The sequence below is a fragment of the Rhinolophus sinicus genome, linkage group LG06 (assembly GCF_036562045.2).
Source record: "Rhinolophus sinicus isolate RSC01 linkage group LG06, ASM3656204v1, whole genome shotgun sequence".
Taxonomy (NCBI): Eukaryota; Metazoa; Chordata; class Mammalia; order Chiroptera; family Rhinolophidae; genus Rhinolophus; species Rhinolophus sinicus.
In genome coordinates this window covers 67,228,314-67,255,300 of record NC_133756.1, presented here as the reverse complement: position 1 = coordinate 67,255,300, position 26,987 = coordinate 67,228,314, and the positions used below count along the sequence as shown (strand labels likewise).

General features: G+C 40.2%; 1 long non-coding RNA gene and 2 pseudogenes across 1 annotated transcript in view; all 3 read left to right on the top strand.

Annotated features, from left to right (window-relative positions):
* Positions 1 to 4,198, top strand: part of LOC141572403 (uncharacterized) — a 41,514-nt gene extending 37,316 nt beyond the window's left edge. Inside the window, exon 3 of the long non-coding RNA XR_012497766.1 lies at positions 4,060 to 4,198. This is a non-coding gene — a long non-coding RNA (uncharacterized LOC141572403). The remainder of the gene's footprint in view (positions 1 to 4,059) is intronic.
* LOC109453341 (centromere protein L) lies at positions 1,459 to 4,064 on the top strand (annotated as a pseudogene).
* An 8,101-nt stretch (positions 4,199 to 12,299) lies between the features above and the next one.
* Positions 12,300 to 23,650, top strand: LOC109453340 (cerebral cavernous malformations protein 2 homolog; annotated as a pseudogene).
* Positions 23,651 to 26,987: the final 3,337 nt, after the last annotated feature.

The window sequence follows — 26,987 nt, the reverse complement described above, 5'->3', positions numbered from 1 at the left end:
GATTCAGGTATTTTTCAAAAAGATGTGATTGCTTTAGAAGCTTTTGCACCATCACCAGTGGCTTCTAGGATAGTGTATAAACTTGTAAGTTTCTTCTTTGGAATGTAAATTTGTGGTGAGGAATTGGCAGAGCTGTCTGTATGCTGAGAGAACCTGGCAACCGGAGCCAAGCAGAGCCCTGCTCCTCCTGCAGCACTGGGCTGGGCTCAGACTTGTCAGGGAGCATAAGTTACATCTAAAGGTTCTCAAATCCATTCAAACCAACACTTCATTAGGCAAGGTGGATCCTGGGCAAGGGGAGGTTACAGATGGGAAAATGCAGTAGGAGAGCAAGAATGGCAAGGGTCAGGCTGTTAGAAGTCAGATAAGATATTTGGGTGAGGCAAGAGCTGTATCAAGGGGTCTGGGCCTAGATGTGCTTGGTGTGTGTTTGTAGGGTTGAGTGTGAAAGGGCCACGTGGGGGCAGCTAAATGGGTCCCTTGGCTTTGAGTCTTTAATGATTTTCAGGTAAGAGGTGGGGTGAGGGGAGAGTCTTCCATCCCAAAGTGATCCCTTGGTGCTCATACACTTTCCAAGAACATGTGCCATGAGCTCAAGGTCAGGAGGGCTTGCCGCAGGACTAAGAAATGGAAGCCCTTGGGAAAACCAATGTCATCCAACTTGGGTTTTGGCACTACAGGTATTCAAATAGACCCCAGACTCTTTCCTTTTTAGAGAAAAGCTCTTTCTAGAAAGAGAGGCAGAATTCTTCACTATCCCTTTTGAAATACTCCTGCCTGGATATGGGAGGATCTTCTCAGCTCCTCTAAAAACTTCAAGCCAGTGGCAAACTTAGTCTTCCGGCTTATGAAGGAGATGTGATAGCCTATATGATTGACTTGAGGCCCTTCCTTAAAAATAAGCTTCCTCAGACTGGGGTAATTGTTACTGGAATTTCAATATTAGAGATTCATTCTTTCACATCACCTCTAGCCCTAACCGTGCATCTTGCTTTTAAAATGTGAAATACTCCTGAAGACAAACACCACATGAAGTTACAGTGACTTCAGCAGCTCAGGGACTCAGGGCCCTCTGACAGCTCTAGGTCAGTATGGGCAAGGAAGGAAAACTGAGAAGGTAGCAGCAGCAAGGGGCAATGTTTCAAGAGGGGAGAAGACACCCAAGGTGGGATTTATTTACTTCCCATCATTGCAGAGGGCAGTCCTGGGAAACAGGGTTGCTTGCCTGGTTCTGATAAAACACAGAAGAGTGTGGGCAGACTCAGTGCCAGATAACATTGTACGTGTCCAGGAAAAGCCTGTCCTCACTATGGGTTGTAATTTCATTAACAGAATCACCATGCATTTAACAGTAATCCACGATTCCAATGTGCTTCCATAATCTATATTTGCTCTCAGAGTATTATGATAGGGTAGGATGAAGTACTACAGCAGGTTTTATAAAAGATGAAACTTGGGAGCTCAGGGAAGTTAACTGGGTTACCTAATGTCATAATGTCAGAGGTGGTCTATTGGCCACCTCAGTGGATTCCTGGGAGACTGATGGATAAAACTGGTAGTGGTGGTGGTAGTGGTGATAATTATGGGGTCTGTAAACTCTCTGACATGGTATTTAAAGATTATGTTTTGCATGTGCATACATGCATTTTTATTGAAGAGATTTTTACAACATTCTCAAAGTGCTCCTTGAACCACAGAAGTATAAGACCTTCAGGCTTTCCAGTGTGTAACTAGAGTGGTCCGGAAAAAACTTCACCAAGCATAACCCTTTTGGTAAGATATTGGGTCCCACAGGTGAAGTGGGGAGTGCAATTTGGGGAGTCACAGTCTCTCCACTCCCAAAATTTCTTAAAGGACCCTTCCTGCAGCAGCAGGTTATGTCACCAGGTGGACACCCACCTTCCATCTTCATTACTTATTCAGAGGGCTCTCCATATGCTCACAGGCCTGCCTTGTACAATACCAGCATTTTGTCACATGTAAGCCTTGTCAGAAAACCAGATGTAGGGCAGAACTAGAAAACAGGGAGAAAGTCAACCTCAGGTTTCAGATCTCCCAGACCTGGCTGCCGACCTCGGATCTGCAGAAAGAGGAAGGAGGGAAAATCCAAAACGCTCTGAGGGCCCCAAACCACAAGCAGATCACTGGGGAGGTGGGGGCTGGAGGGTGGTGGGTGGAATTCCTCAAACAGGCCCACTAGCCCCAAGATTACTTCCTAAAGGCTTTCAAGCAATCCTACCAACCACAGGCACTGCCACCACGCTTACTAGGGGCGGAAGTTGGGAGGAAAGCACTCCCGTACAGCACCTGCCATCCTCCTAGGAAAATTGATGGCAATGGTTAGGTCGGTTGACGGTGCCCTCAGTTCATATGATGACCTTAGTTGTTTCACTGACCCGGAATCGGCTCCAGGGAGGCTTCCTGCATCAGGCAGCAGAGCGTTGGGAAATGATTTCAAATGGAGGCGGTGGAGGGATGAATTGCTGCCTCTCAACCATGGGATTTCGTAGTGGGCCTTGGCACGTAAGGATCAGGTGCAGAGGGCGAGTTGGGGCACACCGTCCCTCGCCCTTCCCCTCTTCCGGCAGAAGCCGACCCCGCTGGAGGGAGGGTTGCAGAGCTGGGTGGCTCGGTCAACGGAAATGCCCCTCCTGGGGTGAAGTGGCAGGGCTCACATGGCGTCTGAGGGTGCAGAGCGCTCCTTACTGGGCACGTTTGTCTCCCTGGTGAACTCGTTCGTTGTGGAGAATGAGAGAATTGGGGAGGGCCAGGTGTTCCTCTGTTCTCTTAGCTGCTTTTTGGGTGACGTTTCTACTTGAGGGGATTTCCATCTCAATGTAGTTTTGGATCCAGACTTGAAGAATGACTCGTTAAGCCGGAATGGATTGACGGCATCACAACCTTTTATTGACCACGGATTCTTACGGTGCCCCAGAATCCACTCCCAGACAATGTGCAGCCTCAAGACTTCAAGACTAGTTTATAGGCTCCACCCCTCTGCAGACAAGGTTAGAATCAATCAGGAAGCAGACGTCATTTGTCCCGACTCCACCTCGAAGGAAAATTGTCCCGTGTTCACAGTTGCCAGAAGATGTTGAGCCTCAAAAGTTTGCATTCCTTCTGCATAAACAGTGAACTTTTATATAGTTTAACTCCCCCGTATAAGTTCTCCTATACTAACATCAAAGCGTATTCTAAACTTCTGAGTGCATTTATGGCTGTTGGAAAGCAAGAAGGGAGAAGACCTCAACATCAAAGTGGTTTTCTCTACTCTCCAAGGAATGGAAGGAACACAAAGAGACGTTGAAGCACTTCTTGTCCAGATTCTGTCAAAACCTCAGTTGCCATCTGAGAACAGAGAAGGTAAAGTCTTGTGGACTGGTTGGTTCTGCTGTATATTTGGAGACGTCTTCTGGATACTGTTTCAGATGAGTTCACCTGTCTACCCTTATTCCTTGCAAATGGAGCAGAGACTAATACAGCCATAATTGGAACCTGTTTTCAGAAAACTTTTGACTGTTATTTCAGTCCCTTAGCAATCAATACATGTAATCTTTCCTGCATGGCTGCTGTGTGGACTACACGTAAAATGGACCATTACACGGCTATTACTGAATTTCTGTGGTCTGTACCCTCTGTCCCTCAAAGTCTGGACATTTTTATGCCATACATCCAGAGGATGCAAACGCTTTGTGGGACACTGTCCACAAAACACCTGGGAAAGTTATCCAGGAGGAAATTGACTTATTCATGGACCACCTTCATTCACATTTCTGTAGGCATTTCAAAATTCATTAATCAGCCACAAGATTGGTTCGTGTTTCAATATCTGTAGCTCCAGCACATACTGATGGACAAATAAAGATCCCGTCTCATAAATACCTTATTGGAGTATTGGCATATTTGACAGAACTAGTAATATCAAATTGAGTGAGGCCTTGTGGGGACTATAAAGTATGGATTATGTACCTTTTTCTCATTGATTATTTGCCTAATTGCTATGCTGAGAGGGACTGCAGAAGAAATGGGCATCCATCTCTGCATCTGTTTTCCTCACAGTGCCTTTGGAGTTCCCGTATGGAAGCCAAGAAGGATCTAGAAGAACAAAGCAGGTGATAGTGGATGAAGCACAGCCAGGTGCTGGGTAAGAGTCATGATCATCTGGGATGCTGGTGTCTAGAAAATGCTGAGTTGTTAATTTGGTGGCCATCTTTCTAAAAAAAATATGTAATGTTTATTATGACAAACTTTTAAGATTCAAATGAGATATAGCTAATATCTGACTTGAGTCTTTAAAAACCTTTAATCCCTTTAAAACACTTTAGACTTGCATTCACAGAGAATTTTTGTCTTCTAAAAACATTTTCCTAGCATCATTTTACTGTAGAGAACTAGCAATCAAAAAAACTCCTCCAAAGGAAACTAATGATTAATATATATTTTTAAGCCTCTAATATACTTCTGTTTTTAATATCGTTCAATTCTTATCTCAGTGTTGAATTAAATATTCACTTGTAAAATAAAAAACAGTTTAAAAGTAATTTAAATGATCAGTATGGAGGTGGGGCAATTCTTTACTTTGTGAAATGATGCAAAATGTATTTTCAAAAAGGTTCAATGATAAAATGTTAATGTATAGATTTGTTACGATGCCTGCAAATTAACCAGAAACAGTTGAATAAAAAGTATGTGATATTCTGTATGTGTTGCTTTAGCTTAGATCAACCCCAGGAGCTAATCAAGAATGCCTAGTAAAGATACGGCCAGCCGGAGCATATCAGAAAGGCCAGACACATTGTTTACAAGGCCTCCTTGTTCAACTACCAATGCTTTGCTAATTCTTACACCAGGTATCAACAATGGGGTTTCACTGATGAAAGGAGTATCTTGTTAATTAATTCTCATGGAGAGATTAAAGGGACTTAAAATATGTAAATTAGAGTTTAGAGGTGCTCCTTCTCTAAAAGAACAGGGCCTAAGAATCCACTCAACCACAGGCCTGTCTTTTGGGGGATATTTTCTTAACTTGAGCCCCAGTTGGTCCTACGTCCAGTCATTGGTTTAAAAAATTAGAGTGTCCATTACAGTGTTTTGAATCTTGCCCAGGAACATTGCTGCATCTGCTAAGCAAACCTTTAATAGGACATGTTTGGAGCACCTAAAGGGACAGAGAGCTGGGACTTCATCACATTTAGAGAACTGGTTGATTAACTGTTCTGAGCCTGCTTTGTTAATAAACTGTTTATCAAATAGATGTTGGTGTGTGTATGAGAATTTGGCCTGAGACTTATTTTCGTTATGACTTGCTAATAAGGCTGTAGAGGAAAGCTAATTATTGCCCTCTCAAATGCTCTTGAAGCCTACTGTGATGTACCAAACCAAACTCTGAAAGTTGTCCATCACCAAATTGAACTAAGTAATTTGCAGTAATCCTGTTTTTCAGGGAGTTGTTAATTATATATGTGATGTAGAATTTACTACATGGATTCTGAACAATTTTATTACTCCAAAAAATAGTGTGAGGAGACAAAGGATACTGTAGAAGAGGATTTAGTGAGACCAAGAAGGGATAAAAAGGCAAGTACGAAGGTCTGACAATTAAGTTCGCACACTCATCCTAGAAAAAGTGCTACATACCTCATTGCTGAATATCACTACAGTCACCTTCGAATTACTCCCCTTGGGAAGCTATGCACCGATGCCAGTGCCTAGTCCACCCTTCAAAGCAATTTTGGAACTCTTTTTCTGGAATGGCCATCAGCACCGTCATCGTGTTACACTTTATATCTTGAATGTCATCAAAGTGTCTTCTTTCAATATTTCCTTTATCTTTGGGTAAAGAAAGAAATCACTGGGGGCCAGATCAGGTGAGTAGGGAGGGTGTTCCAATACAGTTATTTGTTTACTGGCTAAAAACTCCCTCACAGACAGTGCTGTGTGAGCTGGTGCGTTGTCGTGATGCAAGAGCCATGAGTTGTTGGCGAAAAGTTCAGGTCGTCTAACTTTTTCACGCAGCCTTTTCAGCACTTCCAAATAGTAAACTTGATTAACTGTTTGTCCAGTTGATACAAATTCATAATGAATAATCCCTCTGATATCAAAAAAAGGGTTAGCAACATCATTGCAACAAGTTCACGACTTAATTGTCAGAACTTGTACGGAAGATTGCTTAGAGGAGGCCTTCAGAGTACAGATGAAGATCTGTTCTAAAGCACTGGGGAGAGGGGGCACAGATGGATGGAGACCTTATCTTTGAACAGGATGAAAGGACAGAAGCTTTATTCCTCCCTCACCCCCAGTAGATAAATTTGAGAAAGAAAACGATGAGTTCATTATTTCCAGAAAAGAAAAGTTTTAACTGGATTATAAGCAGGGAATGAACAAAATATTTCCGGAAATTTTCTACCTCCATTTTCAGAAATGTGTTTAAGAACTATTAGCATGTTAATTGTCTCCTGATGTTGACACTGACCACATCTTTGTAGGCGTTCTCTTTGACTTCCATTTCTAGCAAAGCCAATTAATAAGTGTTTATGAAATGTCTATTGTGACTGTGCTAGGCACTTAGAGGGAAAGCAGAGAAACATCACTCAGTTCTGACCTCAACAACTGGTTTTGGATGCCAATTTCACAGACATTAATTAGTGACCCATTCTGTGCATTTATGCTCATGACCATTATTATAATGGAGTTTAGAGAAAGAGGAGCTCAGGGAAGATAGACAAGAAGGCTTTAAGGAGAAGCTAGGATTTGAGCCGAAGCTATAGTTTAAAAGCATAAATATGTGTTTTGATGGGAAAGGAGACTCTTTGGAACAGAGCCAAGGGGCTGGCCATGGGAAAGAGGAAAAGCAAACAGTCTCTACATCAGTGCAGCCATGTCCCCCATAAACGTGAAGGCTTGGGACACAAGAGACCCTGTTCCTCATTCTTTGCAGCCAGTCTTGGCTGAATTACATCGTGTCAAGCAGGTATCTGGCCAGTGATTTATGTGGCAGCATGGTGGGGAGAGCGCCTGTGCCTACCTCCATTAAGTCAAAAAAAGTTAAAATGACAACAACAGCACTTACATCCAAAAAGTGTCAGGCCATGAGATGCTTCACCCACAGGCCGTGATTAACTTGTAGGTCTATGTAGTGCTGGGCTAGCGAATTAACAGACTCAAAATCATACAAGGAGAGTACTAAGACATAAGAACTAGCATTGGTGGGACAAGGAGAACGGATGGGTCCTCCCTAGAAGGAGTTGGAAGGGCTTCCCAGGTCCTCAGCTGAGAAACCCCACAGACCCTGATTGGTTCTAAGTGTGCAGATTTCACTAGTCTGCTCCCCAACCCAGTCTGCAGAAAAAGACTGTTATCAGCACATAAACAGAGCATGCTAATTTAAAAACACTTTGCTTTCATTGAAATCAAACACAATTAACTTATTATTTTAACTACCCAGTGGAGTTCATGGTGGAATTTTAAGAACCAAAAGGAAAAACATATAATTTCAGAGAGTTCAAAGAACAGTCAGACAGTTTTATCAGCACAATTGTTGAGGAGGTTACCGTTAAAAGACATAGGGGCAGGAATGTCCTCAGAGAGCATCTGTCCACCTCCTCATTCACAGGTGAGCACAGAGATTGGAAACTAGAAACGTGCCCTGGTTACTTAGCTGTTTCGAGCAGGGGCAATATTAGCACAGGATCTCAGAGATTCGGGGTTTAAGTTCCGTGCTCTTTTAATGAAGTTTGCCAGCACATTATGAGTATTTGATTAATCTTACAGTTGTTGTTTTTTTAAGTTTTGCTTGAGATATAGTTCACATAACATATAATTCACTCATTTAAAGTATTTAGATTGATGATTTCTAATGGGTTCACAGAGTTGTGAATTCATCACTAAAATCAATTTTAGGACATTGTCATTATTCTAAAAAGAAACCCCAACCCCCTTAGCTCTCAGCCCCAAATATTCCCCTTTGGCCATTTCTTGATTTTCTTTGGAGAAATTTCTATTCAGCTACTTTGCCCCCTCAGCCCTAGGCAACCACCAATCTACTTTCTGTCACTATTGTTTGTCAATTCTGGACATTTAATAAAACAAAGTCATAAAATACCATTTTTTGGCAACTGGCTTCTCTCACTTAGTATGTTTTCAAGGTTCATCCGTGTTGCAGCGTGTTCTGTACTGTCATGTGCTGTTTAACAGTGGGGATACAGTCTGAGAAATGCATTGTTAGGGAATTTCATGGCTGTGCAAACATCATAGAGTGCACTTACGCAAATCTAGATGGTGTAACCTACTACACATCTAGGCTATATAGTACACCACCCTCATGTCTGTGCTCTGTCATTGACCAAAACGTCATTATGTGGTCACAACTGTACTTCATTTCACTCCTTTTTTCTCTGTTTTTAAGGAGGGTGCAGCTCACAGTGGCCCATGCGGGGATCGAACCGGCAACCTTGGTACTACCAGCACCACGCTCTAACCAACTGAGCTAACTGGCCACCCCATGTATTTCATTTCTTTTTATTGCTGAATAACATTCCATTGTATGGTTATATTGCATTTTATTTATCTATTCATCAGTATTTGTTGGACATTGGGTTGTTTCCCCTTTTTGGCTATTATAAATAATGCTGCTATACACATTCATGTACAAGTTTTTGTGTGGACAAATGTTTTCATTTCTCTTGGGTATATATCTAGGAGTGCAATTGCTAACTCATATGGTAACTCTATGTTTAAGTGGTTAAGGGACTGCCAGACTGTTTTCCAAAGCAGCTGCACTATTTTACATTTCTATTCACAGTGTATGAGGATTCCAACTTCTCCACGTTCTCACCAGCACTTGTTATTTTCTGTCTTTTTTTATTATAGCCATCCTTGTGGATGTACAATGGTACCATTGTACCTCTGTGGCTCTGATTTGCATTTCTCTGATGGCTGGCGATGTTAAACATCTTTATATGTGCTTGTTGGCCATTTGTAAATCTTTTTGGAGAAATGCGTATTTAGATTCTTGCCCACTTTTAATTGGGTTATTTGTCTTGCGTTGTAATAGTCCCGTGTATTCTAGAAACAAGTCCCTTATCAAATAGATATATGATGTGCAAAACTTTGCTTCCACTCTATGGGTTGTCATTTTAATTTCTTGATGGTGTCTTTTAAAGCACATAAGTTTTAAATTTTGATAACTTCGAAGTTTTTTAAATGGTGATTGTTTTTCCTGCCTTTGGGTCATTTATAAATAGACCTTAATATATATGTGGTCATAAAATATTTACTGTAGAACATCTGTGGATTGATCTATATGAGGTCATTTCAGCTTGATATAAAAGGTAGTAAACGTGGATAGGAGCAAGTAGCGTTAGAGGAAAGAGCAAAAAGTTGGGTGTGGTGCCAGAAGGTGTTGGGTGAAGCGCTCTTACAGCCTTACACATCTAGGAATCACCCAGTTACCTACTACCAAAAGGCCTCTGAAGTGTCACCATGAGGAAGAATCATATCCTTAAGGAACAGAACTCATGTAGATAAGGACACTTGCAAGGGAATATTGTTTATAATGTTCTATGTCCTCCTGTTTAGAAGGAACAGAGCCCCCATAACAATAACTGTTTATTAATGAGTCCAGGTGTCGAATTATTTTATTGCTCACATATAACACAGGATTTTTTGATAGGCCTATGTGTATTTATATTTGGGTGAGCATTTTCATTACAGTGGTGGATAAAGCCAGAGTTTCAGGTTGTTATCATTATAACACAAATAGAATGAAATTGTTTTTTTTTTCCTTGTTATTTTCCTTGTCTCTCTCCCCCAATCCTGCCACTTCCCATCTAAACACAGGAATATACTAATCAGGGAAATATGCACTGCTGTTTAGTAAAGAGGTCAAATCCATTTGGATGGAATTCCAAGCTCACCGTGCTAACAATGGCAGGAAACTGGGTCCTCTAGCTGGCTACAGCCAGAAGCTGTTGAGCGATAGATTGTTGAAAGAGCCGGCCCTGGGGTATGCTGCTTTGGCTCGCTTTGTGTTTGGAATGCTGTGATTGTTCCAGACACAATGAGGGATCTGTCTGTCCACACAGGACAAGTTTTAATTACAGGAACAGAAGCTAAGTTACTGCTCTTAATTGCAAATGATTCCACAGCAATCTGTATGCACCATTCTGTCCTCTGGACTGTATAGGAACAGGCAGGATTTTTAATTCAATATTTTTGGTGATTAGGAGCGTAGACCTGATGCCTTATACTCACTTCCTCCACATGCAGGTGCCACCACGATCCCTTCTGGACTGTCTGTCATGCTGATTGTGATGACTCATTCTAGTATGTGGGATTGTCTATGTGGAGAGGACAAGATGTTGAAAGGCTCTTTGTCTATGGTGTCCTAAAACCTTGATTTGTTGTGATCATAACAGCCTGCAGAGAAATCTCATTGTGTATATTACTTAGGAACAATTTCCTAATTAGGAAAGAAGGTTAAAATCTAGCCTGGCCATCGTATTCTGAAAAAGACAGCTACAACAGATAAGAATTTGTAGCCAAACTTAATCACCAAGTGGATATTCTTTTATTATGAACTAGGATCTTTGTCTATTAGAAAGCACATTAGGAAAATTCACCACTCTGGAAAGCTTATAATAGTATTCGTTCATTCATTCATTCATTCAACAAATGTTATTTGAAGGCCTACTATATGCCAGGTACTGTATTAGGAATGGGATGAAAAGTAACTTAAGAAAAGGTCTACTTACGAGCTTGCAGTCTTAGTAGGGACCAAAACATGTCAATGAATAAGGCTTTGTGCTAATATGACAGAGTTATGCATGTTTCATGACCTACAGATAAGAGTGATGAAGAACATTCACATTCCCAGAAATAGCCAAAATCCTTTCCTCACATGTCATTGACCAGAGCTGAGTGGGGACCAATACTAAACCAGTCACTGGGAAGGCTGATGGGCTGACTCTTAGACCAATTAGACCCCCCAAGGTAATGGGGGCAGGGACAGCTTTCCTCGAGGCACAGGCAAACGTTATGGGTACTTGAATAAAATCCAGGCTCTGTTTGAAAGGAGAGAGGGGAATGATTCTGGGAAACAACTAATAATATCCGCTGCCTTTGATTGACATGTCAGAGAGCTCACTCTGGCTGCAGTGTGGAGAATGAGGCGGCCGGGACCAACTGAAGATGGAAACAGTGAAGAGGTGCTGCAGGCTTTGGGGAGAGGTGATGCGGCCTTGAACTGAAGTGGTCACAGTTACCAAGTGGAAGAGGGAACTTCTGGAAGCTGCAAGGAAGAAGAATGTGTAATAGTGATTCTTAAACGTTTGCAGGGAAATGGGCCCCTTTGAGAATGTTATGCAATCAGTTTTATATTAATTGTCAAGCTTGCTGATTTGCTTCATGCTAACATCAGCGTGACCTTGATGGCAGGGCAGCTGGCTGGTAAGCCCTTTGTATGGGCCACGTTTCTTGTTTGGGGTGGGCACCAGCGAACCCTAACCACAACATGAGGGTTGGAGAGACAAAGAACAAGAAGCAGCCTGCTTGTATCATGCTCTGAGGCCAACCAAACAGATGGGAAAACTGAGACATGACACTGTTCAATGTCCTACCCCTGGAAAATGGCAGTTGTAGGGTTTGATCTTGAGTTTGTCTGAATCACAATACCAAGCAACCTCCTACCATATTTGGTCCAAATGTGAATGACTGTGATTACCAGCTGGTTCTCCCCACCCCCCCCCACCCCCCCGGGAATCCTTTGGTGGCCTCTGTTTGTGCAGCTGAAGGATACTCACGACCTCATTCCTGACAGTTCGGGGAGCTGACAGCAGAACATTCAAGGAATGACATCAAGTGACTTTCCTCAAGGTCATTTCCTGTCCATGATCTCTGCAAAGATCACATTCCTACAGGATATGTGGGGGTTGGAAACAGACTCTATTCTGTCGGGAGAGAGATGCCTGGGGCAGCTGGAACAGGCAGACAGTGTATGTGTGTACATCCTCTGTGACATGTTTTGTGGTGAACACAGACACCCCACACTTGGCTAAAACCAAACCAGGTCTGCTAGGATGCATGATTCATGCTTGAACTGAAGTCTTCATCCTGAGTCAATAATTCACATTTTAAAAATAAATGCTGACCTCAACAACCACCCAGGTGACATGGCCTGGAGTAGCTCCCGTGTATTAATTTGGCTTATTAGAAACAGCCCCTTTTTAGGTTCTTGGAACAGGACTTACTTAAGTGGATTTTTAGGACCTCTGCCCCTTTTCCTATCCAGGTTTCACGTAAGAATGGGTGCAGTTGTAGAAGGCAGAGAAGGCAGCCTGATGACGCAAACAGACAATGAGGTTTGGAGTGAAGGAGTCCTGGTTTCACATGTGGGTTCTGCCCTTTATTACCACACAACGGCAGGTAATTTACCCATCTGAACATCACTCTGTCTCCTTTGAAATGGACATAATGACGCTGTATTAAATAGTGTTCATGAGACTTGAAGATAGTGTGTGCAAAATACCTGGGCACATAGTAGATGCCCAACAACATCAATATTTGCTTTGCTTCATGCCCTCCGCTTAGCTGAGTTACTGCTTTTTCCCTTACCTTTTTATTTTACATTAATGGCTTTATTTATTTCTTCAAAGGAGAAAGACATCCAGTCTGAGTGACGTAAATTATATATACTCATGTGGCTTTTGCCACTTCTTCCATCACCTTTGTATTTTTCATTACCCTGCAGGAGGACATTGGTTAGAGCAAGCATGGTGATGAGGGAGAAGCAGAAGGTGCAAAATCAGGAGACTTCACATCCATCCATCCATCCATCCATCCATCCATCCATCCATCCATCCATCCATCATCCATCTTCTGTCTGCCTGTCTATCTGTCTATCTATCTATCTATCTATCTATCTATCTATCTATCTATCTATCTATCGATCATCATCTATCCCTCCATCATCTATTTCTCTCTGGCTCAGCTCTAACTCGATAATGGCCCATGAAAAAGTCACCTACACTCTTGCGGCCTCTATTTATTTGTCTGTAAAAAGAGAGGCTTGAACTAAAAGTTCTTGCAGTCACTTCAGGCTCTTGCTGGTCTGTTTCCAGCATCTCTTCTCTCTGAAGTACAAACTTAAATTCTGGTGATAAGCTGGCCAGTGCATGAAACACTACCTTTGCTAAGTCTTGCAGATGTTTTTCTGCACAGGCTGAAACTTGGGACCAAATTTCCTACGGTCAGCATAAATGCGGCCAGCACACTAAGTAATGCTTTCACTGTGAACATTCCTCTGGAGTACGACGCAGATAGGCCTTGTCTCTGTTAATCAACCTACACATTTCCAGGAAAATTACTTTCTCTCCTTGCTATTCATACACATGGCGTGTGCATGTGGAGATTTTCAAACACCGTTGATTTATAAGGGGTGGATTACTCTGAAACATAATTTGTGTTAATTATGTCAGCTAGTTAAAACTGGAATTGTAGCATGTGCTTGTCCAGACATTAAATATCACTGCTCTTGTTTTTCTCATACTCAGGAATGAATGGTAGGTTAAGGAGTACAGCTCCAGTTCATAAAACATCAGAGGAGCTAACTGGGTCTATTTATGTTTTACCCAAGGTTGTGGAATGTGAGACTTTTCTCAAAGTGCAGGCTGACCAACTGGATTAGTTTGCCTGGGCCAAATGTTAGCATCGGAAACATTTTCGAAACTTCTTAGCTTTCTATTAATAGTATGTTAGAGATGGAAGGAGCCTAAGGCCTCTGAGCTCCTCCTTTGTTCTTCTCTCACTGGTCTTTCTTTCAACTTAAAAATGAACTATGCATAAAGTATATTATTTTAAAGAAATTTTTCACTGAAAGAAAGACACCTTTGCAGGAACAAATTGCCCCAAGTGGTAGAATATCTCAGAAGGGAATTTTTCTCAATAAAAAAACGATTAAATTCTCTATATGCTTAGAAATTCACCAAATTAATGATAGTGGGTGTTTTTTTTTTATGTATAATCTTTTGAGAGAGTTATACTCAGTGAATGCTAAGACGTCAGTGTGAATTTTGCCAGCAGGTGGCACTAAGTGTTTTCATTAGAAAAATAACAACGTGAAGGACAACCTCTTTTGCATCCTCTCTGCTAGTAAAAAAGCCTTTTATGGGCGTGTTGGGGTTCATTCACCCAAATTCAGGAAACATGTGCCTTTCTTATTTGGTGGCTCTTTGGCAGCACGGTGTTGCAGTTCAGAGTGAGTTATTTCCTTGAAGTTTGTTAACAGGGAAATATGGTGAGATTAAAGTCTTGAAAGTTTTATTAAAGTCCTGCAGACCAATTAAAATCCAATCTGTCAGCCCGCAAACCCTCCCAATAGTCCCTTCCAGGCTTGTGAGTGAGTATATGGGATGCTGAAGGGCTGCTGAAGCAGAGGGCAGTGAGATGGATGGTGGATGGTTTGACTTTCCCTTTTTATCACTTTCTACACAATCTTATCTTTTTTACAGATCCCAAGCCAGCTTTTATGGTCTGGTTAAAATGTTGTCCTGTTTAGGAAAGAGGGTATCGCAATGCAACCTTATTGATCCAGGCCCTGTCTTGGAGGGGCACACTTACACCTTCAGGTGTGTGTGGGGAGCCGGATGGTATTTTTCTGTCTCTGCTCTCAGTTACCAGACGAAAGTGCTGCCATACTAAAGATCCTGAAAAAGACTGGTCGATTTATGTCAAATTTCAATTCTTATAAGACTTTTTAAAAATAAAAAGGCATATCATTCATTTATCCATTCAGTCATTGGACATATTTACCGAGTGTCCACCATGCCAGGCATTTTACTTAGAAGCCAGAGATAACATGGTGAAGAAACACATGTGGTTCCATCCCTCAGAGAGCTCGTCGTCTTGTGGAAGAAGCAGGTACTAATCAGGTCATGCACGTGAATGTACAGCAACAGACTGAGGAAAGTGATGGAAGGAAAGCAACACTGTTCCATGATGTTGTTGAACCAAGAAGTTGACCTCGATTCCTAGATTCCTGGGGAGATGGGAGTAGGCAATTTTCTCTAAGAAAGTAACCCTGCCTGGAGCTGAAATTCGAAGGATGAGGAGGAATTAATTAGGTGAAGGGGTGAGAAGAGGTAGGAAGAATATTCAGACTGGGGAATAGCCAGTTTAAAGACCTCAGAGTGGGAGGGGGGAATGGAGAGTTTGAGACACCGAGATCCAGGTGAGGAAGGAACTCAGCGATGGAAGGGAAGAATAGGTGCTGTTACATGAATGAACACTCATCATGGTTTTTGCACTATTCTCCATGTTTATTATGTTCCCCTCCAAAAAAAAAAAAAAGTCAACACACATTCCAAAATTCTATTAATCACCTGATCTCTACTAGTCCCCTGGTTTTATGAGTATTGTTGGCCTAAAGCTAATGACCAAATGTTTCTGAAAAGTTTGGGCACTTTTCTGTTCCCAGTACAGTGACCCATGTCAATGGACACAAGCACCTTTGGGGAAGGCTAGGAGGAAAAATTCACAGAATACACTTGCAATATTAGTAGAAAGTGATTCTGTAAACATTCTCTTTCCGTTTCTAGAATGGGATGTAGATCTCTGAACTAACTGGGATTTAGAAATGGCCTTAACTTTCTGATATGGTGGTAGGTGGCCTGGATTCACCAGACCTGAAATTTTTTCTTAGTTATATTCATCCAGCTATGCCAGAAACCCCATGATTAATCTATCACACTCTAAATATTCAGCAAGTCAATGTATTCTGATGAGCCTTAAGTACCTACTGAGATAGCCATACCCATTTGTATCTGACTGTTCTGGTGTAAGTACTTGTCCTTTGCCACTTTGGGACTTTCCCTGTTCAACATAATCAAGGAGCCCTCTTCACTGGCAGTATCTTCTACCATTATCCCCGGCCCATAGAGAACAGCCACTATGCTGTTTTCCAAAGATGCTGGTGTTCCCTCACCAGTGTATATCTCAGACCTTGAGGAGCTAAATCTACAGCCACCTTCCTATCTCTCAACATCTTTGAATTCTTTCGTCTACTGAGCCACACCATTTCTGGCATCTGCACTTTCCCCAGACTACACTTCCAATTGAGCCCATTTCTTCCTTAGCCAGCAAATGAACCATCAGAACCACTCTCAGCTACTCGAGCTGGCATCACTGCATTCAGAATCATTGGTGAGTGTACCCATATTTATCCTGATCAAAGTGATGTTTGTTGCTCTTTGATCAAGAACCCTGAGAATTCCTTTCCTCACACAGTCTGAGATCCTAGCCAATCTACTTGAGTAAAGTCCTATAAGCCTTTTTGTGGGTAAATCTCCTATTGGGTTTGACTTTGTAAATCTCCTTTCTCCCCCAGGAAATGCTGGGTTCTAACTTTAGTTACATGTCTGGAGGAGATACCAAGGATTGATGATATCTTGTGTATAAGTGGTGACGGTGCGCGAGGATAAAGAATGAAAAGAATCTGCCTCCCACCTCCAAGGTAACTAATGGCCTCTGGGAAAAGGTAGCAGTGTCCTCAGGACGGGCATGAAGAGCCTAATCAGACAAGGAAGAAGAGGAGGCAAGGGGTGGGGAGTGGGGTTAAGAGTGGGTTGAGGGTTGGGAAAACTGGAGGTCTTTAAATCTTCCCATATATCCCATTCTATTTCTCTTCTAATCAATGTCCTTACACATACAAAAGAAACATCATGATGCTATGAGTTCAACTGGTAGTGTAATTTGGTAACCTCAGGTCAAACTCTGCCTTTGGTTTCCAGCTACCTCAGCCTCATTCTTTTGACATAGTCATAGAAATCCTTAGTTGAAATCCATGATTTGTACTTTTCATCTGTCTTTCAATGTCAGAGTCCTGACCATGTCCCTTTGATCCTTTTCACTTCAGTGCGCACATACCAGACTTCTAGTGGCCAGCGTGTATGTCGCTTTACCACAAGACTTTCTCTGGTCTCCAGAGCTGCTCTGTTTCTGCACAGCAGACTAGAAGGGCGGGGAAGTACTAGCATTCAACTACTGGTGGGGATTGGTGTACAATCTCTCCAGCTGCCTTGTCCCTTGGGTTAGGATGTTTCTGGCGTGTGTCTTCCTCTCTTTCCTAGAGCACCCTCATCGGTTCGAGCTCCATGGTGGTAACTGACTTGGTAATGTAACCATTGTTTTGCTCCCTTCTCCTCCCTGTTTCACTTTCCCACTCTCCTGCTGCAGTTTCTTGGGATCACCTCCCAAATAAACAACTTGCACTTAAATCTTTGTCTCAGAGTCTGCTTCCAGGAAAACCCAAACTAAGATAGGATCTTGTTGGAAAAATCCCAGGTAAGTCACAGATGGATAAAGATCCAGGCTGTGAAAATGAGTAGGGGACAAGAGACACTAGAGAATAAGATACGCCGCCATTATCAATTCACAGGGACATCTGGTGGGGATCTCAAAGCTTCTAGACCATGCATTCTCAATAGGGGGATATCACCTCCCTCCAATGGGTAAACATAACATCCATCCTACTTTTTATGTATAAAACATGGACATAAACAGACAGATAGTGTAACTGTTGTCTGAAAATTTCATGGGAGGGCAATATAGGGAAAAATGTCTAAAAAGTCTCCTTAGGAAAACAATAATGATAAAAAGGTTGAGAAGCACAGCTCGAGACACTATTGCCATGAATGCTATATTGCTGTTCCTAATGATGCGACCTTGAATTTTAATCTGAGTACCACTGACTTAAGGAGCATGGTCTGATGGAATATCTGATTGGCAGAACATATGTCACCTGACCCACTCCTAGCTGTAGGGGTGGAAAGAGGGAACATCTGCTTACCTCTCCTTCTGAGTCTAGCTTTCCCTGAAGACTCACAAAATAGGGAAGTTCTTCTCTCCAAATCTGAAGGTGGTCTAAATATAGGGCAGCCCCAAATGATAACTGTTCACTTCTGAACAACTGTGGACATTGAGGGTTTGAGGGCTCCATCTTGGGAACTCCTGGTACTGTCTCCTTCCAGAACATATAATTTACTTAGAGGTGCTTATGGGGAGACATCAAGTATGTCTTGGATTATAAACCAGAGGTTTGTATAAACTATTATTCTGAGCAGCTTTTTAAAAAGGAGGCAGTCTAGTTCGGTCTTCTTGAGTGGAAAATGTGAGATAAGAGAGTTGTCCTTTTTGATGTCCCCTTGGATTTGGACCTCTAAGTGCATGCATGTATACATTTTGGGAATTGGAACTTAGAATGACTAATTATCCAGCTAGATGTGCCCTCATAGGTGTGGTGGAAAGATCACATGACTAAGGAGATCCCAGCATTGCCAATGGCCAACGGTGGGATCATAAGCGACTCTTGCTTCTCTTGCTTATATGAGGAAGGCATTAAACTAAAGGAGTTTAAGTTCTCTTCTGTTTCCACCATTTTATATATCAAGGGAGGTAGAAGGAGAGGATGGAGGAAAAGAAGGAAGAAAGGAAGGGAGGGAGGAACACAAAATTTATTGTGACTTTTTCATGTGTCATGACTCTTTAATTCTTCTAGTAATACCAAAAGGAAAACTATATTATTTTAATTGCATGGTGAGGAAGTATAAGTTCAGAGAGGTTAAGTCATTTGCCCAAGTTTACCCAGAAATGAAACAGCACTCAAACCAGAATCTGCCTGGCTCTGAAAGTCATGTACTTTCCACCAAACCACACTGTCCCATGCTCTAGGGGAAACACAGAGTCACCACCGGTATGCTTTAGGTGTTTTTCCATCCCCTGATTGTGGGTGCCCTGTCTTGGATGCCTGAGCATCTGCCATGTTGCTCAGATCCTAAGCGATCCCATTCTGATTTGCACGTCCTTGCCAGTGCCTCACATTCACGCTCCTTCCTCCTCTGTGTTCATCTTTCCTTGCTCCCACAGAAATGCAGTTACGAGATGGTGAAATGCACTGAATGAACTACCCAGGCTCTCAAGATTGAGTACTGATGATCGCTTGCTAGTCTGATAAATATATGTGCTAATTGGAGAAGGTCTTTTGGCCTTGGAGCTGTGGAGTGAATTAGGTGTTCCTCTCAACCCAATATCTCTAAAGCATGCATCCATTTAAACTGTGAGTATAGGGCTGAACACCACGAATTCACAGTTCAATAGCCTCCTCTTATGCACAACTTCGCTTTCCATTATTTCAGTTACCTGCAGTTAACTGCGGTCTGAAAATATTAAACGGAAAATTCCAAAACTAAACAGTTCATAAGTTTTAAATTGTATGCTGTTCTCAGAAGTGTGATGAAATGTCATGCCGCCCTGCTCTGTCCTGCCCAGGACATGAATCATCCCTTTGTCCAGAGAGCATCCACGCTATACTACACACTTCTCACCTGTTAGTCATTTCGTAGCGGTCTTGGTTATTAGATTGACTGTCGAGGTACTACAGTACTTGTGTTCAAGTAGCCCTTATTTTACTAAATAATGGCCCAAAGGACAAGACTAGTGATACTGGCAATTTGGATAGGCAAAAAAGAAAGAAAGAAAAAAAGCCGTAAAGGGCTTCCTTTAAGTGAAAAGGTTTGTACATACAGGAAAAAAACATAGTATGTGGAGTCTCACAATTAAGTTCATGAACTCATCCTAGAAAAAGTGCTACATAACTCATTGCTGAACATCACTACGGTCACCTTTGAAGTACCCGCCTTGGGAGGCTATGCACCTATGCCAGCGCCTAGTCCACCCTTCAAAGCAATTTTGGAACTCTTTCTGGAATGGCCATCAGAGCTGTCGTCATATTACCCTTTATATCCTGAATGTCATCAAAATGTCTTCCTTTCAATATTTCCTTTACCTTCGGGTAAAGAAAGAAGTCACTGGGGGCCAGATCAGGTGAGCAGGGAGGGTGTTCCAATACAGTTACTTGTTTACTGGCTAAAAACTCCCCCCACAGACAGTGCTATGTGATCTAGTGCATTGTCATGATGCAAGAGCCATGAATTGTTGGCAAAATTTCAGGTCATCTAACTTTTCACGCAGTCTTTTCAGCACTTCCAAATAGTCAACTTGGTTAACTGTCCAGTTGGTACAAATTCATAATGAATAATCCCTCTGATATCAAAAAAGGTTAGCAACATCATTGCAACAAGGTTGCAAATTTAATTGTCTGACCTCTTATGTTAGATTGTTTAATATTATCCCACAAGCCACTAAGGCTCTATTCATTTTCTTTTTCAGTCTTTTCTCTCAGTGCTTTAATTTGGATAATTTCTGTAATTATGTCTTCAAGGTAACTGACCATTATTCAATTTGCTCTTAATCCCATCAAATGGTTTTTAAACAGTTTTTTTAGACATAAGGTTAAAACTTTCCCGGCCTGGTGTCAATCAACTGTATCCTACACAAATACCAATATGACTCCTTACATTAGAATTTTTATGCAGAACCTTTTTAACAGATGGCAGCTAAATTGCAAGTTAGTGTTCAACCAATTTGAAGCATTCATAAGAGATCTTGATAGTCCTAGATCTGACCCTGGTCTTATATTAACGATAAATTGAAGTAATAATAGCTGACCACGGGAACTTGAATTATCTAGATGTTTATCCTGTTTTGGCTTTTCATCAGTTTTGGTCCTTCCTCCATACACAACTTTTACATGTATAGAAGAATTCATAACTTGAAAAATTACATATATTTATCCACTTGCATTATGTTTAGACAATGTTGAGCATTCAGAGCTCTGAATCTTACAACAGATTTCTTTGGAATATGTTTCCGCAATCATATATTCTTTGAATTCTCATATTTATTTGCTCTGATTTCCAATATGTTATGTGTAAAAATACTCTGAAAAATATCTATGTTACTTTGTATATCACTAAAAGAAATTAATGAAGCTTTGCTGAATGATATGCCATATTCTAATTTTAAAAGTAAAATATTATGATTGAAAATATTCTGAATTTATTTTTATTCATAGACATGACTGCCTTGTCTTTATAAGCATCCATTCAAAAACATTTTTACTTTTTACTAACATTTTTATAAAGTAGAAAAAATGTTCTGTCATGAAAATAAAGTTTTATCATATAAGTGTATAATATCAAAGTATACATTTACTACTATAATTTTTGTGAGGTTACTAAAATAAAAATGTTGATTTGGAAAAATGTTTCAAAATCATTTCTGTAACATTTAATGTAGTTGAAGTAATCATTCAATATAAAGTGATAATTATTTTGTTCACTTGAATATAATACTGCATAGACATAAATAAATATATAAAATATGATGGAAAAAGCTTTCATTGATATTATAAAATAAGAACATTGTTTGAATAAAACTATTATAAATTCTTGGTGAATGATGCCAATAAAATCACAAAAATATTTGGAGTTAGCAGGATTTGAAATGACTCATAAATATGTGTAATGATGTGCTACTCTTGAACATAATTATTCAAACACTATCCTATGTTGCATGAATATGTACTGCTTAACACCATTTATTATAATTTTAACTTTATATTATTGCAATTTTAATTTAAGCACTATTGTCAATATTGGGTTTTATTATTTAAAGATGAATACATCTTTAAGTTTTAAAACTTTCATTAAAAATTTGAGTTTAAATTACATACGGAGGAGAAAAAATAATTATTAGGTATTTTATATTTAAATGTTTTCATACAAGAAAAGTATTTCTATTAATGTTAGGGAAAAAAACAACTTAAATAGGAACTATAACATGTTGACATAATTTAGAATTACCTGGCTTATTTTATTAAATAATTATCTTATTAAATATTCTTTCTCAGTTTTCTAGACCTGGTCACTGGGGGACTTCAGTGGAAGATGAAACTATGCATATTATCCTGTTAAATAAAGTTTAAAAATCTAAAATCATGCTATTTCTATAAATGAATTTGAGATATTTGGTAGTTCAGTTTTAGTGGCAAATGTATTAAATTATCAATTGTTTTAGAGAAGAAAGTGTTTCTTCAACTATCTTACATACTATTTCTTAATATAGAAAAAAAAGAAATCTATCATGATAAATATTAATATTTACATATTTATAAACATATAAATATCATGATATCTAAGAATACCTTTTTATTTTGTTACCAAAAATCTTGCTTGTGTGCATAAGAGTGTTGGTTTTATACACAGATGTAGATAAAATCTGATACCAAAAATAAAATTAAAGGTTAAATGGTACAGAACGCCTAAAATGCAGAGTTTTTTTAACTTGATAAACTACCAAACATGCAAACTGCTATCAACTGCCTTTCGTATATAAAAGCTGTAAAAATAGCTCTCCTTGTAAAAAAAAAAAAAAACCTAAAGTCCTCCTCCTTATTACTAGGGTAAAACACTGAATTAAGACACAGTTAATGTATTAACATTTGACCAATAAAATTTATACTTAGTGTCACTTAATTTTGATGGTGACACGGACGAGCAGGTAAGAAACACAAGAAGCCTGGGATTGTGTTGCCATTTAAATGAGTATTTCTGAAAGGTTAGAGAGTAGAGAGAGAAAGCCCAGGAGAAGGTAACAAAAAGGCGTCCTCTGCACAGTGTGGTACTGTCCTCCCCTGAGCATGTGGAGTCTGACAGACTGCTGAGCGACCATTTCCAGAAAGAGGTGAAGTACTTCCGTTAGTTAACATCCAGACCAGGACACTCAAAGGCCTTCAGTAGAAATGAAATCCTGCATTTCACAGACAGTCAGAGAGCCCACCAGCTCCCCGACACTTGACTCAGGATCACGATGCTGTGATCAGCCTGCCTGCCTACAATATCAAGCTGGGCTGGAGGGATGGAAAAGACACTGTTTCAGGGTACCCATCTATGACACGTGCCATCTCCTACTTCCTGGATGATGCTTTGCACCTGGTGGTCCTGAAAACAGTCCAGGACCCCAGCATTTCCCCAGCCAGAGTCTATACAGAAAGTTTCAGAGGCCTCACCGCAGGCTCTCTGTCTGAGAGCAAAGCGGAGCCTGTGGAGGTGACCTGACTGGTGATCCCAGACGTGGAGAAGAAGGTCACTGGGAAGAGTGCTCCCTACTCCGCCAAGTCCTCCAGATTGTTTTCATGGAGTCTACCCCTGACTTTCTGTACAGGGCAATATATAATGGGGCCTCAACACATGCTTATCACCTGTCCTTTCACAAAAAGTGACTGACACTCCCAAAAGAGTGAGAACAAAGTCAGCACGTCCTACCTCCCTGAGAATGAACACTCATGAGACATTCCACCTCATGCAGGACATGCCGAGAGCACTTGGAGCACCCAGGCAGCAGTGCTGTCCAGACCAAGGCTGACGCTGCACACCTGGCTCTTGGTGCAGGACAGCTGCACAGCTGCAGTAGGACAACATCTGGGCCTTGGTCTCTGGGTTCTGTGTCAATCTGAAGCCCCTCTGTGGGGACAGCCACAGATTCCTGTTGCTGGGCCTGAGGCCTTCATCCCTGAGGAGGACAGTCAGTACTTTAAGATCTTCCTGGTGACTAAAGGTTGAAGGATGCTGCAGCATCATCGAGGTAAGGGCCAGCCTGGGTGCACTGCTGTTCCCATGCACCCAGTTAGTCTTTGTCCTGCCTTCTTGGGAAGAGGTTCCTGGGATATCTATGCTTCTCTACCTGGGCTGGGGGCTGGGTGAGGAACTCCAGGCACAGGTGGCCCTCTTCTGTGAAAAAAGTAATATACATATATATATATATATATATACACACACACACACAATATATCAAGTATCACAAAATGATAACTCATTTTTATCACCGAAAAATAAATATATAAATAAATAGAATAAATATGTTTTTAGCTATTAGAGTTTTCATCTCTAGAAGTCCCATTTGATTTTTATATATTTTCTATTTCTCTCATTATATTCATATTTTTCTTTAAATCCTCGAGAACATTTATAATAGCTATGTTAACATTTTTCAAGCAATGTTATCATCTTTGTCATTTCTATGTCTGTTTTGATTTACTGATTTCCTCCTTGATTATTTATCATATTTTCCTGTTTCTTTTTATGTCTAGTGATTATTGATAGGATGATGGAGTATATGAATATTATGTGATGAGGGGCTGGGGTTTTTTTTCCTTCCTTTAAGATTTTGAATTTTTTGTTGGCAGGTATTTATTTTGTAGATGAACGTGGTCCTTTATAGGCTGCTTTTAAGTTTTATTAAGGCAGGCCAAGAGTAGCCTTTACTTTAGGGTCAGTTTAACCCTACTTCTAAGGTATGATTCTTCTGGGGCCTATGCTAATGCCCTGGTGTTTAGTGCGTTCTCTTCACTCTAGCTGGTTGGAATGCAAATGTTCCTATGGCTACAGTGAGTCCTAGGAATTATTCATCTTATAATCGATGGTAGTTATTCTATACCTGGCTTTGTAGAAACTTACCTTATGTATCCACAAGATAATATTCAGCAAAAAATCAAGGCTAGCCCTATGGAAATTTATGAAGCATTTTCTTTGTGTAGCACCCTCTTCTCCAATACTGCCCTATATATTCTAACCACCTCAGCCTCCCTGAAATGAAATGTCTGTATTTTCTATTTACTGAGACTGCCATGCGTTCCTTGGGTTCCCCTGTTATGTGTCAAGGTCCAGAAACTGCCTACAAGAAGAAAGTTGGAAAAATTGTCATACTCACATTACTTGCTTTTGTTCTTTTAATGATTATAGTTTTACACTGCCTATTTTCCAATAACTGAAATAGTTGTTTTATATATTTTGCCTGGGTTTATATTTGTTTACAATTAAAGAACAAGTCTATTACTAGATAATTCAATTTGAATGTAACAGGAAGTCCTTTGAGTCTGTTTTTTATTCAATAAATTGTAGGTTCTAACAATGTTTCCTGGCCTATTTCACTAGTTGGTTAGAAGGTAAAATGAGATAATGTACATGGAAGTGCTCTATAAAACATTATACAAGCCTGAGGTATAATAATAATGTTAACAGCAATAACAATCATAATTAAATAAATCAGCAAGCTCTTCTATAAGATACATTAATGTAGGATCAGAATAGATTAGAGAACCTAGAAATAGGCTCTATACAAATACAGTCACTGACATTTGACAATGTTGCAAAAACAATTCAGTGGAGGAAGAATAGGGGTATTTTTGGTGTGGATTTTTTTTTTTTTTTCCAACACATGGTGTTGGAGCAATTGGATATCCACAGGCTTAAGAATGAGCCTTGACCTAGACTCCACACCTTCTGTAACAATTAACTTAAAATTCATCATAAATTTAAAAGTAAGACGTAAAACTATAAAACTTTTAGAAGATAATATAGGAGAAAATCTTTGAGACCTAGGGTTTGGTTAAGAATTCTTAGACATGACACTAAAAGAATGATCCACAAAAGAAAAATATCAATGAATTTGACTTCATCAAAATTAAAAACTTTTGCTGTTCAAAAAGCTGTTAGCATGAAAAGACAAACTACAGACTGGGACAAAACATTTGCAAACCACATCTGACAAGGGAATTATATCTAGAACATATAAAGAATTCTCTAAGTGCAACTTCAGAAACAATAGCAAACAATCCAATTAGAAAAATAGGCAAAAGATATGAAGAGACATTGTACCAAAGAAGATGTATGGATGGCAAATAAGCAAATTAAAAATGTTCAACACCACTAGCCATTAGGTAAATGCAAATGAAGACCAAGATGAGCTATCACCATGTGCCCATTAAAACAGCTAAAATAAAAAAATAGTGATGAAAGCAAAAGCTGGCAAGAATGTGGAGAACGTGACTCACTCACACATTGCTAGTAGTAATGAAGAATGATACGGACACTCTGGGAAATGGTTTGGTAGTTCCTTATAAAACCAAATATATGCAAACCATATGACCCAGCAGTTGCTCTCTTAGGCTTTTCAGAGAAATGAAGACTTACGTCCACATTAACACCTGTACACAGTAATTCATTTAAGTCTGATTTATAGTAGCCAGAAACTGGAAACAACCAAAATGAATTATAGAAATTCATTCATCCATAGCATGGATACTACTCAGCAATAAAAAAGAACAAACCATTGATACATTCAACAACTTACATAGATCTCAAAGGCATTATGTTGAGTGAAAAAAGTCTGTCTCAAAAAAGTTACATACTCGATGATATTTTTGTATGTAGAATTATTGAAAAGACAAAATTGTAGAGATGGAGAACAGATTAGAGGTTGCAGGGGCTAGAGATCGTGGGGTCAGGCAGTGGAGAGAGGTAGATATGACTGACTATAAAGGCGTAGCATGAGGGAAATCTCTGTGGTGATAGAATAGTTCTGTATCTTGATTGTTGTACTGGTGGTAACATCAACTTATTCGTGTGATCAAATGACACAGACCTGTACATACATCTTGTATCAATATCAAATTCCTGGTTTTGGTATTGTACCATACTTATGTAAGAGGTAACCATTGAAGTAACGATGCTGGGTGCAGAATACATGGATTGTCTCAGTACTCTCTTTTTAACTTCATGTGAATCTGTAATTATTTTAAAACAAAAAGTTAAAAAAAAAAAAAAAAGAGGCTGCTTTGAATATGTTATGGAAAAGAGACTGCAGAGAAGAAATGGTAGAATGGTGTGGGTGCGGGGGAAGTGACAAGAGACCAATTAGGAAGTGTTCTGCACTCATCCATGAAATTGCTGAAAATGTAGTCTAACCAGGCTACAAGTGGTAGAAATAGAGAAAAGTGAATGGATATGAGAGATTTTTAGGTAGTAAGATAGGAAGTATTTCCTTGGTGTGGATATGGGATGATGGAGAGGAAATTGTCAGCAAAACTCCCAGGTTTGTGGATGGCACAATTACAATGAAGAAAGAACAGGCAGGTGTGCAGGGATTTGGGTGTGGAAAGTGGATTAGTTTTAGACACGTTGAATTTTGGGTGCTTTTGAGACAGCCAAGTAGAACTGTTGAGTTGCTAGTCAGGAATTCAGAGTTCAGTATGTGGAAAT